We start from the raw sequence: 22,500 nt of genomic DNA on the forward strand, positions 1-22,500 counted from the left end.
TATCGTTCTATCTTTGTTCTCGTCACATAACTCATCAGTAAAAAGAATCGATAGACAACGCACGAGAGTTAACATAAGCATTAGGGAAGGCTTGTTGGACTAAAATGTTCAAGTATGTGCTCCTGTATGGCCAATGTTCAATGAACGTTGGTTACAACAAAATATACGAAATTCTTAACATCAAAAATAAATTTCTGTAGAAATCCTGAATCATTGGTCCGTTATAGACGAGTAGTTCAATAATTGAGAAGGAATGCAAAATAATTGTTCAGCCGGTGTCTTTGAAGGATAATGAGTTCGAGTTCCATGGCTGGAAGTTGACAAATTTTTCGGCCTTGTAAATGTAATTATAAAGGCAACTCTGCATTCGGAAAATATCATCTTGTTTGTATTGTAGAATACACATTTTCGACGCTTCTAATAAACGAAGAAAGATCTGTTTATTTACATTACATTCACACGTAATTGTTCTGAGTTTAAATGCTGCCTGGGTCACCTTTTTCTTTCATCCTTTCGGGTCAATAAAATGAATACCAGTTGAACAGTAAAGTACATGTCATTGGCTTAGCTTCTTACCCCGAAACCGCTGGCTTTGTACCAAAATTTGAAATCAATTTCTTACATAGCGTATAAGGGGTTAACGTAGGTGAACATTTTCTTCAGGTGTATGTGGGTAGCTTAATTAAAATGTGAAAAATGAACTGCAGCGCAATTTGAACATATTATGTCCATACCAACGTCGAACGTCGAATTGTCGTACAGTTCGGTTAAAGCCACCCAATCATCAGGCGGGATTGTTATATCGAGTGACAGATGAAATCAACTAAGCATGTGCATTAACCGTTTATCGGGTGGATGTCGTAATTTTTTTAGTTGCTGAATTAACATATAAAACCTAGGTTCACCGGTTGTTATGGTATAATCCCCTATACCAAATGCACCATCTCAACCCCACAAAAATATTTGGGTGCTAAACTTTTTTAAGTGAATCATTTTCCCTGAGGTCATAATCATGTGAAACATTTATCTCATCAATTTTTTAAAATATCACAGTACGGAAACAAAACGCAAAATCACATTTATTTTAACAAATTTATACAATGATGGCCATATATAAATATAGCGAAATTTATTACGTTTCGCGGAAAAGTGCAGAAATGTGTATGTGCGTGCGTGTGTGTATGTGCGTGTGTGCGTGTGTGTATGTGCGTCGCTGATTATATGTCATTGGCCGTCGTATTCTACTTCACCCTGAACAAGATACTAAACTCCACCAGGAGCAAGTCTACTCCTCAGGAGTTCATGAGTTTTGGTGAGTGTGGAGCTATGCTTTATATGTTACTGGTCCCAGGTCCACTGTTAGGAGTGATAGCGCCTATCAGCGATTATCACATCAGCTATGTGTGAAATAGCAGAAGTCGATTTATGTGAAATAGAAGATTGGCCGCCTGGCCTGAATCAATTAGTCCCATTGGTTGAAGGATATGTTTTTTTTTTTTTGCCGGGTAGACGAGATTCCCTACTTAAAAGCTATATAGGTTATGCACCTTAGTCGAATGTTCGAGGCCGTTGGAGATACTTGAACAAATTGTAAATAAATAAATGGAAGGTCAACAAGAAATCATTGCTGTACCATTCCAAGGAAAATTAAATCGTCAAACTTCGAGATAAAGGTCCGTGAATGCCGATTGTAGACAGAGCACATGAAGAAACAGCGAGAGAGAGAGAGAGAGAGAGAGAGAGAGAGAGAGAGAGAGAGAGAGAGAGAGAGAGAGAGAGAGAGAGAGAGGAGAGAGACAGAGAGAGAGAGAAGAGAGAGAAAGAGAGATAGAGAGAGAGAGAGAGAGAGAGAGAGAGAGAGAGAGAGAGAGAGAGAGAGAGAGAAATGGTGGTAGTGGAGTGAAATATACGCTAGTCAAACAAAAATGTACGGTGTATTGTGTTTATGTTTGTTTAGCTTCTCTTGATTGAATACACATTGCAATGGGGCTGGAGATTAAACTGTAATACGTTGAATGAAGACTATTACTTTGCAATAATTGGAAATTAAATAAATATCATTGAATTTCCTTTTAAAGTTTCACGAAGTTATATTCTTTAAATTTGTGGACAAAGACGTGCTTCATTATAGCTTCGTGTAATTCAAATTACCAATATTTCTGATGCTTTATTTCTCATGCTTGCTTTCTATGCGCTGGAACCAGTACACGATGAAGGATATTATAAAAGTGATAATCTGAATAATAGAAAACAAATAAGAATAAGAAATGCAACGACATTGACATGACATTTTAAAGCTGTTTAGCGGTTTTTAGTCTGTTTTCACGTTCTGATTTCAAATTCCGCCGAGGTCAACTTTACCCTTCACCCTTTCGGAGTCGATAAATTACGTACAATTGAAACACTGGAGTTGGTGCAATTAGTCGATGAAAGATATGGAAGACTGTTTAGCATACCATGTTTGTGATTTTATTTTCGTAAATCCTGGATGTCGATTGCCTTAGCCCGCTCTATTCCATTATCAATTAATGGTGATAGGTACTGTCTTTCGAATAGAATTTCCTTTAATTCTTGGAGTCTTTTGTCCAGCGTTTCATAATTTGAGACAACTGAATAAATTATTCTCGCTAGATTTAAAGGAATGTTTGTCTTTGTGTGCTTAGGGTGGTTGGAAATGAATAGAAGGTATTGTTTGGAATCAGTCGGTTTCAATGTTTGTGTCTTTTTATGTTTAAAGCGTCTAGAAATGTGAGTTGGTTTTGACTAAATTCCATTGTGAATTGGATATGACTGGTAATGCTGTCAATTAGGTTTTTGAATTCATTGAGTTGGTCGAATGCGTGAGATCATAGAATGAGACAATCATCCAAGTAGTGCTTCCATTTCTCTAACTGACACTTGTAGAAATTCAGGTTGTATTTTAATTTGAATTGAATTATTCAGGTAGATCACAACTAGATTAGCGTAAATTGCAGCAACGTTTGTGCCCACTGCAGTCCCTTATTCTGTTATCATCAAAGTTATCATCAAAAATGTTATCATCAAAGGTAAAAACGTTGTTTTGCAAAATGAATGTATGTCGCTCGATGATAAAATCTTTTTCTATCCGGGATCTCATTGGGGTATTTTTCCAGCCGGAATCTTATTGCCTCCAGTCCGTATTGGTGTGGAATCGAAGTGAACAGCTTTATCACACCAAAGGAGACGATGAAAATGTCCTTGTTGTCGTGTTTAGGGAGGTGGTTTCGGAGATCCAGATCGTCTCTTACAATACTTGCTATGTGTTTGAGAATTGGTTTTAGCAGTATGTCTATAAAGTTGCTTTGTCCGTGTATTTCACAATTTGGGCCTGCCACAATTGGTCTTAGTTTGAAGACAGTGGGATGTGGTACATTGATGCAGGTTGAGGTGGAACATTTGCAGGCTTTGTTAAATATTTTGCTCTTGTTGGTTTTTAGGAAGTTCGCAGCGGTAACTGGTTTCGTATTCAAAATTCGTTAAATAATCGCATTCCATTTTTTAAATGTTTTATTGATGTTAGCAAATAAGGTCGTTTAATTTGGTCATCGTTTCTGACCATTGGTATTTATCTACTCTTTCATAGTATGTAGTATCTTGTTTGGTATCCATAATTACAACAACACTCCCCTTATCCACGTCTTTGTCGTGTTTGGTATCCATAATTACAACAACACTCCCCTTATCCACTTCTTTCATTATGATATCGTTACTGTTTTTTACTCAAGGTACGCTAAATAGTCTTCCTTTTTACTCAAGGTACGCCCAGATAATTATAACACACACATACCCATGCGCACGCACACTTCACTGACAAATATAACACACACATATACACGCATACACGTGTACACACATACACGTGTACACATATACACACACAACCCTGATAAATATAACACACACATACACGCGCGCGCACGCACACACACACACATGCACGCACACACACGCACACACATAAATGGAACACCTACATACACGCACACACGTTCACTCTCACACCCACACACATAAACACAATGTGTTCGGTGCCAGTTCTCTTCTATTGAAATATTGAATAAAAATGCGTCGAATGATATTCGTAATTTTATATAACATAAATCTACGCATGTTTAAAAAGAATACTTTTTCGAAACTGATTTACCATTTCACAGTGGAGGCGCAATGGCCCAGTGGTTAGGGTAGCGGACTCGCGGTCGTAGGATCGCGGTTTTGATTCCCAGACCGGGCGTTGTGAGTGTTTATTGAGCGAAAACACCTAAAGCTCCACGAGATTCCGGCAAGGAGTGGAGGCGAACCCTGCTGTACTCTTTCACCACAACTTTCTCTCACTCTATCTTCCTGTTTCTGTTGTACCTGTATTTTAAAGGGCCAGCCTCGTCACACTCTGTGTCACGCTGAATCTCCCCCGAGAACTACGTTAAGGGTACACGTGTCTGTGGAGTGCTGAGCCACTTGTACGTTAATTCCACGAGTAGGCTGTTCCGTTGATCGGATCAACTGGAACGCTCGTCGTTGTAACCGACGGAGTGCCAACGATTTCACAATTAAACGAAATTTTTCTAAATCGCTCTGTATCATATTCTCCATGATACGGGTTGTACTAAATTGGTGTATATATTTATACTTACAGAGATTATTGTCGAAGGAGTTATAGTCACATATACACTCAATTTAATACCCAGTGTAAATAAAGACATCCGCTTTAACATCAGCATCATCTGAAAATACAGCAAGAAAACATCTATGGGGCACATAAATATACTCAAATCAAGGCAGCAAATACAGACATATTTATGTATGCACGTATGTAAAGGCTAGCAGGTAAGTTTTTGTGAACACATACATCTATTTACCTATTGGGTTGCAAAATATAGTTCTTCATCACACTGCATGCCTGCGTCTAAATAGTTAGTATTAGGTGCAGACGAGATTGCGTAGTAAGACGTTTGCTTCTCAACCATATGGTTCCGGGTTCAGCCCTGCTGCATGTCATCGTCAGCAAGTGTCTTATAATATAGCCTGTGGCCGGCCCACGTCTTGTAAATGAGTTTCATAGAAGGGAACCAAAAAAATACGTCGTATATGTGTATGTGTGCTTGTGTGTGTGTGTGTATGTATGTATGTATGTATGTATGTATGTATGTATGTATGTGTGTAGTGGTGGGGTGTTTGTGTGTCTTTGTGCATTTGATTGTCCTCACTACAGCTTGACAACGGGTGTTGGTGTGTTTACGTCCCCGTTACTTAGACGTTTGGCAAAAAAAGACCCATAGAATAAGTAACACACTTAAAGAATATGTACAGGGGTTCATGCATTCGATTGAAAAATTTGCAAGGTGGTGCCCCAGGATGGCTACTATCTTAAACTGAAACGAGTAAAATAAAAATAAGCAAATCGGGTAGAGACTCTTCATTCAAACAAAGCTTACCTTTAATTTAAAATCAGGTATTTTAAAGCTGTGTTTAATTTTGAACACATTTCTACGTACTTCAGTTGTCTGCAAAATAAACAACCAATGCGTATGTAAACGATAACCAAATATTTGTTATAACTGAAAATAAATATATTTAACTATTACATTATGATAAGTATATTTATTATAACAGAAACATACATTATTTACATTATTTACATTATTTATATTTGACGGATATTTGCCCTCTACTTGTTTGTTGTTAACACAACGTTTCGATTGATATACCTTCCGGCCTTCATCAGGTGCCTTGGGAAATTTCGAACCTGGGTTCTCATTCCTAAGGTATTTTCTATGTTATTATTATTATTATTATTATTATTATTATTATTATTATTATTATTCAGTAGTTTTATTTTTATAACGTGCTTTCACTTCATTACCGAGCGCAGCTCTGTGTGCCTTGGGTATGTGCTGTGGTTTGCTGTGGTGCTCTTATGGTTACTGTATTGAAAGTGTTTTGCGTAGGATGTGTGCAGTGCCCAGTAGTGCAATTTTCTGTATGTTATTTATATTTGTAAGTCCTGGTGTTTTTGTTATGTATTTGTCTGAATATTTTTTTATCATACCTAATGCGCCCACTATGATAGGAATTGTTTCCGTTTTTAGATTCCACATTCGAGTTACCTCCATTTCCAGGTCGTTGTATTTTGAAAGTTTCTCCATTTCGTTTAGAGAAACGTTGTCATCTGCTGGTATTGATACATCAATTAGAAAGCATCTTGTTTCTTCATGATCTCTGACAACTATATCTGGCCTAGTGGCCTTAATTTCTCTATCTGTGTGTATTAGCATAAATTTTCCCTTCCCTTCACCATGCGTTGAAGAGAGAGTCCGGCCTGGGGACGTTCATGCGTTCTGTACTTTGACAGGGATTTTCAGAACTTTTACAACAAAAAAATGAAGTGAAGCAGGGAGATATTTTTGGACAAACGTTAGTTTGTCTATACTCTTTGGTTATATTTGCAAATGCATTCAAAGTTTGTAAAGGTTTATATATTCATTTTAGAAGCACCGGTAAATTATTTAATTTGTGAAGTTTTGTCTCTAATGAGAGATTTATTTCATGCAGATAACTGTGACTTGGTAACCCATTTAATCAGAAACATGCAGCACCTAATGCTTAAACTTGATGAATCCTGTATGGCCTTTTGAGCTACAAATGTGTTTAGACAAAACTGTTATGTTTTATCAGCTTCAGATTCATGTTATGAACCGGAGATTTTCCTTCAGAGCACAAAATTGAATAATGTAGATAGAGCTATGTATTTTGGAAGTATGCAGAATAGTGTTTGCTCTTTAGATGATGATACAGCTATCATCATCTTAGGATTTCAAAAATCTTAAAGGGCGAGTTTGATCTAATAGAAATACCTGCAGATAGAGCTTGTATTCTTTCATCCCATCGCTACTTATGGGAAACATGGGCAGTATGTAGGAAGCAAGTGAAATTATTAAAGCAATTTAAACAGTGATGTTCGCGGGTCAAACTGAAAAATCAGATGGGTGCGCAAAGTATCAGATTCTGAAGTACTTGCGCGTGCTAGTGTGGATGACATTGAAACACAAATTCATCGACAAAAGCTCCGGTGGACTGGTCATCTGATAAGGGAATCAGATCAACGCATGCCCAAATGGTCAAATAAAAGAAGCAAAGGGATTGCAATGGAAACCAAAACTTTGTTACGAATGTTTAATAATTAGTTCATTAGTTCTCAAAAAAGCATCAATATATATATATATATATATATATATATATATATATATATATATATATATATATATATATATATATAGAGAGAGAGAGAGAGAGAGAGAGAATCCACAAAAAACAAAAGACGAAGACAGGTGGTATAAAAAACAAACAGATGTATTAGGTTAATGCTAGGGAAGTAAAGAAGTCTTTAACGTTTCGAGTCTACGCTCTTCCACAGAAAAGAACACAGAAAGAAAGAGAGAGAGAGAAAATAATAATGTGTAGTGCCTAGGGATCTATCACGGCGAATGCTGGACAGAGGGGTCACACAGGAGAGCTAGGAAGAAGGAGAGATAATAAAGTAGTGGTGATCTCAAAACGATGGTGCGCGTGCTTGTGTATAAGAGAGCATGTATGTGCGTGTGGAAGAAGGCTGGTGTCCTTGACGTGTACGTGTGTGTATAGATAGATAGATAGATAGATGGATACATACATGTGCGTGCGGTTACCCGATGTTTACCATAATTTAATAATTAGATATATGACTTTTTACTTACTGAATTATGCAATTTTATTCCTTTTCTAAGAACATATATAGTTAAAATTCCATCCAAGTACGTTAACATTCCTACATAAGCGTCATCTATGTGTAGTGCAAGATTGTTGATGTAACCAAAGATAAGGCAGCAGCTTGCAATAATGAAGGAAAGTACAAAATATCCAAAATAATCTTGGAACAAATCATTCGTCAAATCCAGTAGAGTACAGAGTTCTTGAAAATTATCGAAAAGCACGGTAAGTTCTTTACCTGTGTTCTCATCAGGTATGCTTTTGTTTTCAGTGTTATTTATTATTCCACTAATTAGCAAATTGAATTCAGTTTCTAAAGTGTTTATAACGAAGTAGTGAATCGGTAATAATGTGAACATAGGTATAAGTTTTATGGTGCTTATTATAAAGTGAAATGTTAAGCTAATATCGCCAAATACACTGGTTCGAGACACGGGGTATATGAAGACATCCATAAATGTATTACTATCTTTGGTGCAAAATGGTAAAAGAAATTCAGTAATAAAGACAATTCCAAAGAAATGGAAAATATAAATATATTTGTAGATTTTCTCGATAAAACCTTTTTCAGATTTAAATTTCAGATTATATTCAATACATTTAATATTGGTTATTTTATTCAAAATTTTTATATTTTTGTCGGCATTGAATGCAACACTAAGCCATATAAATATTGCTACGAATTGGTGAAAAGCTATATAGACCTTGATATAGTATGCAGTTTTATTTTTGGTAAAATCCAATCCGATGTATAAGTAGATTTTAACAAATTCTGCTAACATATATATTTCTAGAACGCGACAAATTATGTAAAAACATTTTCTCTTTAAATTATATGATTTCCAAAGAGATAAAGACATTTTCATATTTATAAGCTGGTGAAACCTTATTAAAAACTGAATAGAATCGTGTGTGTTTTGGGGATAACCCACTTCTTTCTGGCTATTTGCCTTCTGTGAAATGGAAGATGGATGTACGTTGTGGCTGTTTAAAGAATATACTGTAAACATTTCGTTCTGCAATATTTCTGTTAATATATTTCATAAATAAAATGTATTCTGCAAATATGTATAGATTTGATAAGAAATTTAAAATATTTTCTTTCTCATTAGGTGCATTTAATTATTTTGTATTTTTAGGCGCTTCTTTCTGTATTAAACTACTTTTTATAGATAATACATCAACTGTTAGGCGCACATATATTTCGTACATTATTTTTCATGTGTTCGAATGTCGTCTCTAAAATAACACAAATGACGCCGTAAAATAGAGCATAATTGATGCTGCCTAATTAATCTATTGTATATATATATGTTCATCGTCCTTATTATATGAAAGCCAACATTAATGATCTGCTATAAAATAAAACTATAAATATTATAAGATGTTTTGATCGCTTCTGAATAGAAAAAGAAAAGCATTATGAGAACTTACTTCTATCTACTCAATGATCAATATATTAGTTTTTAAATAACTGCTTATTGATATAAGCTAAGTCAGTTTTCTTTGTCCTTAGCTGTAATATAGTAAATGACATTACAGTATATTAGAAGTTGTTTTGTTTTCATTGAAATATCAATAGAACCTGAATGAGATAGCTGTAGGAATCATCCTGAAATTTATGTAGAAATAAGATGAAATTAAATGATGATTATGTGTCAAGAAACACACCCATGCTTATATTATTTGTGAATATTTATTAATCTCTATCAATTTTTATTCTCATACTCCATTTCGCATCCTCTCACCCTCTCCCTGCATATATATATATATATATATATATATATATATATATATATATATATATATATATATATATTTACTATTTGTTTTTACATGACTGAACGCAGCGTCTCCAATTTGTAAGTAGTTTTCGTAACTTCATATTTTCCGACGCTACTCTATCTCTTTCTCTTTCTCTTCCTCTATCATTTTCCCCCTTATCGTTCTTCCTCTTTACTACTACGTATCTCTCTTTACCCCTCTCGTTCTTCCTCTGTTACTACTACGTATCTCTCTTTACCCCTCTCGTTCTTCCTCTGTTACTACTACGTATCTCTTTTTTCCCCTTCGTACTTCCTCTCTTTCTCTTTTCCTCTCGTTGCTCACCTATTCTTCTACTTCCTCCCTTTGTTTCTCCCTCTACCACTCTCTCTCTTCCCCTTACACCGGCATGGTCACATGCTTCCGGTCAATAATCCTTTTCTTCCTTGGCTATCGCCGAGCAAACACGCGAACTACTTCGTCCCTACTTTCAAGTTCGTGCCTCACAGCGTTCATACACACATCATTTTTCTCGTCTGGCCGTAAAGCCTTTTCTGTTTGTTTTCCTGTCTTGTTTTTTGTCCGCCACTACATTCCTCCATGGCAAGATTTAATTTGTGTATACAAATTTAATTTGTGGTCCATGGGAAGAGCTGTTTTAACGATGCGTCCTGCCCAGCTCTTCGAAACGCCGGTGTTAAAACGGGGGTAGCTGATGAAGTAGAATGTTCTCTATGTGGCTTGCGTGTTTTCTCGTCTACGTTTTGTTTGCAATGTCCTGTACCCAGATATGCACCTATACATACAGGTGGATGTCGGTATGCACATACCTGTACGTATATATGCATATACTCATTTACTATTTGTTTATATATATATATATATATATATATATATATATATATATATATATATATATATATATATATATATATATATATATATATATATTGTTATGTCTCAAGCTATTGCTATCTAGCACTTTCGGATGATCTCTACTCAACCGCTACACAACTGCTCCTCGACTGCTACTCAACACTCCTACCACAGCCAGACGACCTCTATTTATATGTCTTGGAAGATCCTACTTCTTCGCCTGGGGGCGTCGACAAAACACACACACACACACACACACACACATATATATATATATATACATATATATATACATATATATATATATATATACAAATATATGAGAGAGAAATGGGGAGAGAATTTGTTGGTAGAAAAGAAAGATAATTTGATTGATAGCCATGTAGATAGTTACGAGATGGTATTAAAGGGTTCCCAGACTAGTTTTTAGCTCGCCATCAGATGGCAGCACACGTTTGTACGCACATTGTGAGCTACCAGTGACGTTTGTAAGGCAGTTAGCTGAGTGACATCTCTATGTTTAATTTGCAAACTGTAAAATTTGAGTTATTCTGCTCACGTGGATGTTGTTGTCTGTGATTTTGTCATGGACAGGAATAAAGAGCCAACGTGAAATTTTGCTTTAAATATAGTAAGTCTGCTACAGCGACATTGAATATGCTTCGGCAAGCTTACGGCCCCGCGGCAATAGGTCGCACACAATGTTTCGAATGACAATTGCGGAAGAACAGCCTTGGAAACAATGAACGATCTGGAAATCCTGTGACAAGCGTCCCCTCCAGAAATGTGGTATTGTGTACGGAGAATTCATCCTCCAAGGCCAAACAAACCCTCAGCCAAGAGTTCTACTGCGACGTTTTGAAGCCTTTGAGAGAGGATATTTGGCGAAAACAACCGGATCTGTGGAGCACAGAATTGGATTCTTCACGACAATACACCCTGTCACTGAGTGCTCCTTTCCTTACTAGTGAGTATCTTGACAAAGACATGGTATCGCTTCCACGCCCGCCCTTTTCGCCAGGTTTAGCACCTGCGGATGGCAATCTGAAATAAATTCTCAGACAGTATGATATAGTCCTTAGAAGCTAAGAAAAACATATATTCTTAATTTCTAAGCACAGGAGGCGTTAGTGCTTGTAATTAATGTCGTCGGCGCTTTGTGGACAGCTGAGTTAAAGCAGGAAACACGAATTGTAAAGCCATTTGATGGCGCTGTCTCTGCGTCAGAGCCCAGAGTGGATCCTCGCAAAATTGAAAATCCTTTAAACTTGACCAATTACCAGGTACAGGTATGAAACCGAATGATGGATAAAGTCTAGCAACCATGTGCAAATATGGTCAATTAGAAGGGCATCCATAATTTTTTAATAAAACCTAATTTGACCAATGGTTTTGGCATACACCAATTTACCAATACCCCTCAAGAGATACATGTTTAAGAAATAATCTTTAGTAAACGGTTATAGATGAACTCATAGGCGTGTGAAATATTAATCCCACAATATTAAAAATTATCACCAAAGACAGAATGTGATTTTAATCAAATTTTATTCATAAGTTGATTCAAAAGTTGTGAAAATACATGTCACAAATTTAATATGATGCAGAAATACACTAGTCATTTAGAAGGAAGGATTTTGTCAGTTGACTAAATAATTAAATGTTTCTGTCTCATTCGTATGCTGTTGGTCTTTGCATTTTATTTTCTTTCCTTTGTATTGATCATAACTTCAGACAAATACTTACAATCACTAATATGACCAAAGTAGATCCATGGAATGTAAACTCATTGAAATTTAAACACTTATTGCTGACATGGGATGCTCCATACTTTGTCGTCGCCTCCTGTCCGTTGCTTCCATGTCTCACTCCAATTTTCACCTTCTTTCTCTCTCTCTCTCTCTCTCTCTCTCTCTCTCTATATATATATATATATATATATATATATATATATATATATATATATATATATATATATATATATATATATATATATATATATATATATATATATATATATATATATATATATATATATTACAATTACAGTTAGATGGGCCAATATAAATTTCTCTGTACTTATCCTAGGGTGTACCCTATTTTACGTTGTCTTTATTTGTCAACTGCAAATGAGTGAAAAGGACTTCTAAAGTTCAAATGTCACATTCTACACATCCCAGAGCAAGTGAACGTCTCTGGCGTTTCGACAGAACTATCAGTTACAAATCGTCTACATTTTCTTCATATTGTGAATTGTATTTTGATTACATTTACTGCACTGTGATCATTTTCCTTTATGAGTAATCATGCCTACTCTGGGAAAGACTCTAAACTACATCTGTCAGCGGATTCCATCTCGGGCGTTGCAGAGCTTGGGGAAGTGTGAGGCTACTCGTTAGGTGCTACTAGTCTTGGGTTTGCCCTTGAATGGAATGAAACATCGTACCTATCAAGGTCTATTACCTCAGTAATGTATCAAATAGTAGTAGTCATTTTGTTGCTATAAGACACCGTCACAGGCTCACTTATATTTGGACACAGTTACTGTCACGTGAACTAGCTTCTCAACATAAATTTACATAGTCTCTATGCTTTAGTATAAAGTTCGCTGGTGACTCTCATAGATTAAGTGACAGTAAATCAACACGAACTCACAGCTGTATCTTTGCCAGGAAAAAGAAAACAGTAAATCTTTAAACTTTGGCATGAAGTTTCGTAAACGCGGACACCTGAAGGTAGTGCACAGGAGAAGACAAATAGATTAAATATGCGTCTATGCGCTTATCAGAGAAGAAAGCAAAAATGCGTGGTCAATGATGTGTGTATTTGATTAATCTTTTTGATGAACGAATGCACATGTCCTCATTGGCGGAATATTGCACTGATAAACATTAGAACGAAACGATTGCGCAATAATTAGAACGGAAATATTGAATAAATATCCGTTTAAAGTTACAAAAAGTTACATATTGCAATTCTGAGCAGTCACAAAATATTTCTCGCGCTTGGTATCTCAGACAATGTTGTAATAACACATGATGGTGGTCGTTAAGCAACTAGCAATCTAGAGAAAAGAAAAAATGTGTTAGAAAAGCAATAATGTTTCAAAAAGTTATTATTATTATTATTATTATTATTATTATTATTATTATTATTATTATTATTATTATTATTATTATTATTACTAGGTGGACCCGTGAAAAAATTCTAGGAAAATATATTAAAAATGTAAGCATCTGTAAATTGTGAGCTGGTTTCATGAGAAATGTTTCTATATTATGACAGTTAAAGACGGCGAGCTGACAGAAACGTTAGCACACCGGGCGAAATGCTTAGCGCTGTTTCATCTGCTGTTACGTTCTGAGTTCAAATTCCGCCGAGGTTGACTTTGCCTTTCATCCTTTCGGGGTTGATAAATTAAGTACCAGTTACGCACTGGGGTCGATATAATCGACTTAATTCCTTTGTCTGTCCTTGTTTGTCCCCTCTATGATTAGCCCATTGTGGGCAGTAAAGAAATAGGAAACGTTAGCACGCTGGGCGAAATGCTAAGCGGTATTTCTTCTGTCTTTACGTTCTGAGTTCAAATTCTGCAGGGGTCATCAACAAATGAACCCCTGTTTCCTTGTTTCATAGGGGGCTCGCATATATATATATATATATATATATATATATATATATATATATATATATATATACATATATATATTAGAAGGTTTGGAGGTGATGTAAAGAATTATATATTAGAAAGAATAATAAGATACTCAGATATCTCGATGGTTGTACATTTACAGATTTTTACTAATATCTCACATGTTTTTATAAACTAGCGCTTGCATCTATTTTAGTAGAGTCTCCAGATTTTATATATATATATATATATATATATATATATATATATATATATATATATATATATATATATATATATATATATATGCGTGTGATATTAAATATGTATTTATATATGTATGTATGCATGTATCTATCTATCTATCTATCTATCTATCTATCTATCTATCTATCTATCTATCTATCTATCTATCTATCTATCCCGGTGACGGGAGTGAAAATCAACCGGGATAAGTCGGTGGGTTTGCTGCTCGGCACCTGGAGAAGCAAGCCCATACCGTCCGGCAGCGCCTCAGTAGTGGGACGCTGGACGGACGGTCCGGTCAAGTTGCTCGGAGTCTGGTTCGGTCCGGACCTGCAAACGGAGAAGAACTGGGACGAGATAACGAGAAGGGTGGCCACTCTCTGCCGGCAATGGTCCGAGAGGAAGCTGTCCTTAAAAGGTCGGGCGGAGGTGGCGAACGCGTACATCGCGTCCGTCATCGAATACCGCCTGACCGTCGTGCCTTGTCCCGATCGCGCCATCACCGAAATGGAGCGCATCCTCTTCCGCTTTTTGTGGTAAGGAAGCGTTCCGATGGTGAGGCGATCCGTTTGTTGCCAACACCCGCTGAAAGGAGGGCTGGACATGCCGTGGTTGATGATGCGCAGACATGCGCTGAGACTGCGACATCTCCGGCTCTACGTAGACGACAGTGAGCAGGTGTGGTCGCCGTTTGTGCGACGCGCTTTCCCGCAGCTCGTCTCCATAACAGAGCTGCAGTCGTGGATCAAAAAGAGGCCGAGGAATGGCGAATGGCATCGTGAGTGTCGCGTTGCTCTGCAACAACTTTGCCGTCCCGGGTCGACCTTGAGCGGCTGCATCACAACGAAGTTATTCTATAGGGGATTAGTGGAGGGCAGGTACGACGACGATCTCGGGGCGAACCTGGGCGTCGACGAGGAATACCTGACCCGCCTGTTCAGGACAACTTTCGGGCCGGGACCTATGGACAACTTCCAGAGATCCCTGGCCTGGCTGTGCTACCGAGAAGCGCTACCCGTTCGGGATAAGCTCTATAGACACGGCTCGCGAGATGCAGTCAGAGCGACGAAACCGTTCTGCACGCACTCGTGCAGTGTCCAACCATTTCGGAGCTGTGGGCTTATGTCGAACGACTGCTGTCACGTGTGGGACGAGTCGGTTTATGAACCGAGTCTATCGTCAATATCGTCACGCCTCCTTCCTTTAAACGGGAAGGAAGAGCTGTATTTATCGTACTTGTGGCTATGGCGAAAGAATGCATCTGGTGGACGCGTCTGAAAGGATTAGAGACAAATACTTTCCTCTCTGGTCAATCTCTCATCAACTTTTTCAAGTATCACTTCAAAAGGAAGGTGAGACTAGAGAGGCTAGTGTTGTCTAGCAAATGTTTCGAAGAAAGATGGATACATGTAGCAAGAATGGCACGTATAAATGACAAAGCCACCTTGACCATGATTCTATAAAACGTTTAAAATTTTGTAAACAGAGAGTTACTTACGTTTCTTGCATAAATAAAAGAAATTTTATTTAACAAATTGTGACACTAAGGACCGAGGTTACCGTGGTCTTTTCCGTAGGTTTTTCTTTCCACGGATAACCTCCCGATTTATTGGGAAATTTTTGTAATATTTTCTTTCTTTTTTCTTTTTTTTTTGTACATACCCCAAACGTTTTCTCGATGCCTTTTCATCGTTATCCCCATTTTAATTTTTTACTTTATTTTCGTCCCCATCGAAAAGAAAAACTCTACATTTGTATTTTGTCCCCTCTATGTTGAGCCCTGTGTGGCTAATAAAGAAACATATCTATATGTATATATATAAATTGTATTATGTATGTACATATGTATGTGTGTATGTATGTATGTATGTATGTATGTATGTATGTGTGTGTGTATGTATATTTATTTTATTATATGAACATTGGCTCCATTTTGAAGGAACTGATTAGAATCTAGCAACATTACCCACTAAGCATTTTGCTCTCTGCTAATAACGTATCATACGAAATCTATCGCGTAACCGCCATCTCTTTATGTTTACTTCCAGACATCGACCTGAAGGCCTTTGTGACAACTTTTACGAAAACTAACCTTATTGGATTCAAAGAATTCGCAGGGGATAAGGATCTAGATCGTTCCTCTTAAAAGCAACCTTATGAAAACCTTGCGTTTTATTGCCATATACTTAGGCACATGAAGGAGCGCGGCTTAGTGATTTAGGTAATAGACGAATGGTCTTAAGGTCATGAGTTCGATTTGCGGCGGCAGGTTGTGTCCTTGCGCAAGACACTTTATTTCACGTAGTTCCAGTTCACGCAGCCTGCATTAATAAGTAGTACTTGTAATTCAAAGGGCCAGCTTTTCACATACTGTGTCACGCTGAATCGTCTTGAGAACTACGTAAAGGGAACGCGTGTCTGTGAAATGCTCAGCCACTGTTACGTCAATTTCCCGAGGAGGCTGTTCTGTTGATCGAATCAGCTGGAACCCTCCTAGTAGCAACTGACGGGGTGCCAACTTTACTTTGGCATATATACTTGTGCATATTGTGACATTCATGTTTCACCACTCAGCTATCATTTAAACCTGAATCGAAATTTTCTGTATGACGAAGCTCCGTGATGGGAGTTGCTTTAAATAGATGTTTATACTTACGGCTAGTAATGTCGAAGGAGTTATAGTCATGAATAAAGTGATGTTAACCCCCAGTGTAGTTGAAGACATTCGTTTCAGCACCAACAGTATCTGGAAACACAGCAAGGAAACATCTGTCACATGTAAATCGACATAAATTAAGTATGACTGTTAATACGTCGTGTATGTCTGTATGAATATGTGAAATTTAGTTGATAGTATGTATGATGTTATGACTGAAAGCATGTATATTTAAATATTGTATCATGTTACGTAAAACAGATTCCAACCCAATATTTACGTCCTAGTATTTATAAATTTATGCGATTGGAGATCCACTGCTTCAATGCAAACATACATACACACATACATACAAAAATCTGTACAATTTTCCAGAAGTTTATCATTTAAGTATATATGAGCATGTCTAGATATGTAACTATATGCATGAAAATATATGCATAAAACAAAATATACAAGTCTGCACATATACATACATACATACATACATACATACATACATGCATACACACAAAAATACTCTGTTGTTGATGTTGAAATTCCAATGACGGAACCATGGATCTATGTTAAAAACCGACTCTTTCGGTATTGGCAAGAAATCTTGAAATAAAAGTGAACAAGGACAATCAAAGAGTGCAAACCTCTGCCAAGCCACACCAATATCCTCTCAACGATTAGCCGGAAATGAGCTTTAGCATGAGAATATCTGAAATAAACTCGGCTGCTCTCACAAACGAGAATACTAAAAATGAACCCGACCGTTCTCAAAAATTAAGTAAGAAAACAAGAAAAATAATCCAGAGTCTTTGTACGGTATCAGATCGATTCCAAAATCTAATCAGTTCGTGCAAGTCACGAAGCCAAACTTCCTTGAAAGTTTCATCCGAATCCTTTCTACAGTTCTTGAGATATCTTTCCACGGTCAAACATTCAAACAAACAAACACAACTGATAACAATACCTCCAACTTCACTAAGATGGAGGTAATAAGGACTTTCATCTATTCATCCATACATATACAAATACATACATACGTACGTAGATACGTACGTAGATACCTACATTCATATATACATACACAGTTACACACTCGCACACACGCACACACACATATTCGCGTGGTCCTTTATGTTTCTTGGTCGTGTGCTTGTGTGTTTTTTCTTTAGATAAAAGAAAGAAGTAAATTTCTCTCAAAAAAATAATAGCAGTCTGCTGTTATTACGTGTACCTTGAGGGGAGTACAGGACCTTCTAATATAACTTTAAATGATGTTAAATTATTTTAAAGTTTTTTGTCATTTTAAAGTTTTGTCATCAGATATAGTATTTTACCCGACGGTCTATTATAATATTTTATTTTACTTCATTTTATCTTATTCTATTTTGCTTTATTTGTCTATTTTGAATTTTTAATCGCTTAATTTTATTCGAATTGAAATTATAAAAAGATATATATATATATTGTGTTATATTTTTAACTCAAATTTGATTCATTTGTATGTTATTAGTAGAAACAAAAAATATATAAATTTTTATATTGTGTGTTTTATGTTGTATTTTATGGTTATATATATATTTTCTTATGTATTTGTGGACTTTGATATATTTCTTATATATGACCGTTTATTGAGGGGACTGTTGTATGTTGAGTCGTTGACCCAAATGTAATGCTTTTATTCTGTAACTAATAATTATATATATATATATATATATATATATATATATATATATATATATATATATATATATATACATACATACATAATATACACACACACACACACACACACACACACACACACACACACACACACACACATACATATATATTGCCAGATAAAAATGAAAGGCCAGAACATCAGCGGCTGGTTTTCTGTGACGATCCAAATTGTTTGTTTAAAAAGTAATAATTTAAAATAAAAGCCTTTGCGTTTTACTTGTTTCATGTGTTGGACTGGAGTAACACTGGGACAACGCCCTTCACGCTTTATTCGAACAATTCAACCCTGGTGAATAATTAACTGTAGTGTGACTGACACTTATTCGAGCAGCTATTTTTGTTACACGGACATAAACAAACTATGGCCTGTTGTGAAGTGGTGATGGGGATTAACATAACCGCTGTGATACACTTACACCATGCACACACATACCCATTCACAAATATACATATTCGGCGCGTTTCCACGTCGTTTCCGTCAAACTCTTATTCAAGGCTGTAATCGGCCCAGGAATATAGTAGCATTCGTCGCAATGTGACTAAACTGGAGACTATGCGGTTGTATTCCTACGCCTAAATTGAAATAGACACACGGAGAAATAAAAGAAAAAACAGAAGCTTACCTTCATATTAAAATCGGGTTTTTAAAAGTCATCTGTAATATTGAATATATTTTCACGTACATCATATATCTGTAAGATAAACAACCGGTGCTTATGTAAAAGATAACCACACAATTTCTTTTATCATTGAGCATATGTATATCTAGCAATCTACGATATAACGTGCATACAAATATCTGTGTTTGTGAACAATCGTGACTCGTATTAAGCATATCAAATTTAATTGGCAGTGAAAATTAACATTATTTGAAAAACCGAACATCTTATGTCATATTCATGGCAAATACTCCATTGTATAGTTTCATACTTACAGAATAATGCAATTTTATTCCTTTCCAAAGTGTATGTACACTCAAATTTGTGAACATGTAAGTTAATATTGTCCAGTAAATACATTTTACGTCATATATCGAACACTTATTGTAACATTCTAAGAGATAAATACATGAAATTACGAAAAAATATAAAAGATATCCAATATAATACTGGAATAAGTCATTCGTCACATCCAGTAGAGTACAGAGTTCTTGAAATTGGTCGAAAATTCTCATAATTTCTTTCTCTGTGTTTTCATCACGTATGCTTTTGTTTTCAATGTTCTTCATTATTCCACTGTTTAACATCTTGAACTCAGTTATTAAAGTGTTTATAACGAAGTTGTGAATTGCTAATAATGTGAAAATAGGTACAAATTTTAGGGTGCTTATTAGATAATGAAGTATTAAGCTAATATCGCCAAAAACACTGGTTCGTGGAAAAGGATATGTGAAGAGATCCATAAATGTATTACTATCCTTGGTGCAAAATGGTAAAAGAAATTCAGCAATAAAATGCTTCCAAAAACAAGTATGACATAAAGACATTTATAGATTTTCTGGAGAAATTGTTTTACAGACGGAGAATTCAGGTTATATTTAATACATTGAAAACTGGTTATCTTATTCAGAATTTCGATATTACTGTTGGCACGGAAAACACCTCTTAGCCATAGAAATGTTGCGGCAATTTAGTTTAAAGTTATATCGATTTTGACACGGGGTAGAATTTTAGATTCGTTAAAATTCGCTCGGATATATACGAACATTTTAATGATTTCTGCAAGCATGCACATTTCTAGAATGCGGCAAATGATGTATAAACATTTTCTCTTTAAACTATATGATTTCCAAAGAGATCCTGAAATTTTCATATTTGTAAGCTGGTGAAACCTAATACAAAACTGAATGAAAAAGTGTTTGTTGTTCGGACAATGCACATCTCTCTGGTAATTTACTTTCTGAGAGACTGCAGATGCCTGTGTATTGTTGCTGTTTAAAGGATATATCGCAAGCATTTTGTTCAGCTATATTTCTGACAACGAAAGGTCTAGTGCAAATATATATACTTTTGTTAAGAATTACAAATTTCCTTTTCCTGTGTTGTGAGTTCAAATGTCTTGTAGATTTGGGTGCTATATACGCTGATAAGTAATTTATTTAGCTATTATTTCAAATCTAATGCTCACTTAATGCCATATATGAATTTAGAACATGTATGCTCTGACAGCATGTATATCATACAACGAATGACGTTTTAAAACAGGCAATAAGCAATACCGTTTAATGATTTCATTATATTTATAAAGTTTTCCTTTCATTAAAATATATAGATGCAAAGGCCATTCATAACATTTTCAATTGTTTTCAATAAAGTAATGCATTTAAAGATATATTATGAAGCTTCTGTCACTTAAAATGCGAAGAAAAATTGCTGAAAATATTACTTAAGTCAAGTAAATTCTCAGTTTATTCGTTCTTTGTAAATAAGCACAATGTATTCGTTCTTTGTAAGTAAGCTTCTTATGGACGTGGGCTACCTGTTTTCTTTATGCTTAAGTGTTGTGCACTACGTGAGATTATAATGCAATAGGATTTATTTTGATCTTGTTCAAGTATCAATAAAACACCAATGAGGGATTAATCTGGAAATTTATATAGAAATATGATGCAATTAAGGATGGCTATATCACTGAAAATTCAAGCAAACGTACATACATACATAAATATATACGCGTAATCACTGGGACGTAAGTTCGAATATCATGGCTGGCCGTCAACAGATTTTTATGCAAATTATGGATAGTTTATCCTGTTCATGCTATATTATTAGCATTATACTGCGTTTGAGAATAACATTATTTCCTTAATATATATATATATATATATATATATATATATATATATATATATATATATATATATATATAAAATAAAGTAAAGTTGTGGAATACCGTACGAGTGGAAATATATATGAAAGAAGGTTTGAAAATGCACTTATTTTTTTAAAATATTTATTTACTTAACCGGTTTCACTTTTTTAGAAAAAGATTATCAAAAGTCTTTGAGAATAATAAAAAAATGTTAAAAAACAGTTTGAGTATTAAAATGCATATATACATTCTTTGATGATAAAATATATTTAAAGTATAAAGCTTTGTATGAACTTTGTAGTGTTACATACTGATTGTCACACATTCTCTGATATTAAGGTGAAATTGTTAAAAACAGTGTTAAAAACAGTGTATGAAAATACACATATGGAAAAATACATATACATATTCTTATACATATTCTTTGACAATCGAATAAAATTGAGGAGGAACTGACCTGGCCTTTTTCTCTTGTGTATATTGAGGGAATGTTTTACTGTCTTAAGAGACAGTATGACTGGCTAGCTGGGGTGGGAGGGAAGAAGAGTTAAAGAAGATTTTTTTAATTTTTGGTTGGTCTGTGACAGTCTGTCATGGTTCACTGGTTTTTGGGACTGGTTTTGTGCACATCTCTATGTGTGTGTGTATATATGTGTGTTTGTGTCCGTGTGTGTGTGTGTGTGTGTGTGTGTGTGTGTGTGTGTGTGTGTGTGTGTGTGCCGTTTTTATTGGTCCCAGAGTTTATTGTGGAATGTGTATATGAGTGTTTTTTGTGTCGGTACCCACACCTTCAGGACATTTAACATTTGGGAGGTTAAAGTCGCCTAGGAAAAGTATATTGATGTGTTCGTCCAGATTTGTCAGGACCTCTTCTATGCGTCTGAGGCTGTCCTCAAATTTACCTTCCTGCTTTGCGGTATTTGGTGGACGGTATGTTGAGCATACAACTACATCAATTTGTTTTATGTGTACTATTAAAGTATCACGTACAGAGTTTGAGTGTGATAGTAGTAGTAGGGGTGTGACATCTTCT

At 35.7% G+C, this 22,500-nt stretch overlaps 1 long non-coding RNA gene across 1 annotated transcript; it reads right to left on the reverse strand.

Annotated features, from left to right (window-relative positions):
* Positions 1-12,466: 12,466 nt before the first annotated feature.
* Positions 12,467-19,399, reverse strand: LOC149134316 (uncharacterized). The gene is made up of 3 exons (XR_016242752.1): positions 19,280-19,399; positions 16,938-17,027; positions 12,467-13,468 (listed from the first exon to the last, which is right to left on the reverse strand). It is a non-coding gene; the product is annotated as an uncharacterized LOC149134316 (long non-coding RNA).
* Between the last annotated feature and the right edge of the window lie 3,101 nt (positions 19,400-22,500).

Source organism: Octopus bimaculoides, chromosome 8 (assembly GCF_046866305.1).
Source record: "Octopus bimaculoides isolate indiv1 chromosome 8, ASM4686630v1, whole genome shotgun sequence".
Classification (NCBI taxonomy): Eukaryota; Metazoa; Mollusca; class Cephalopoda; order Octopoda; family Octopodidae; genus Octopus; species Octopus bimaculoides.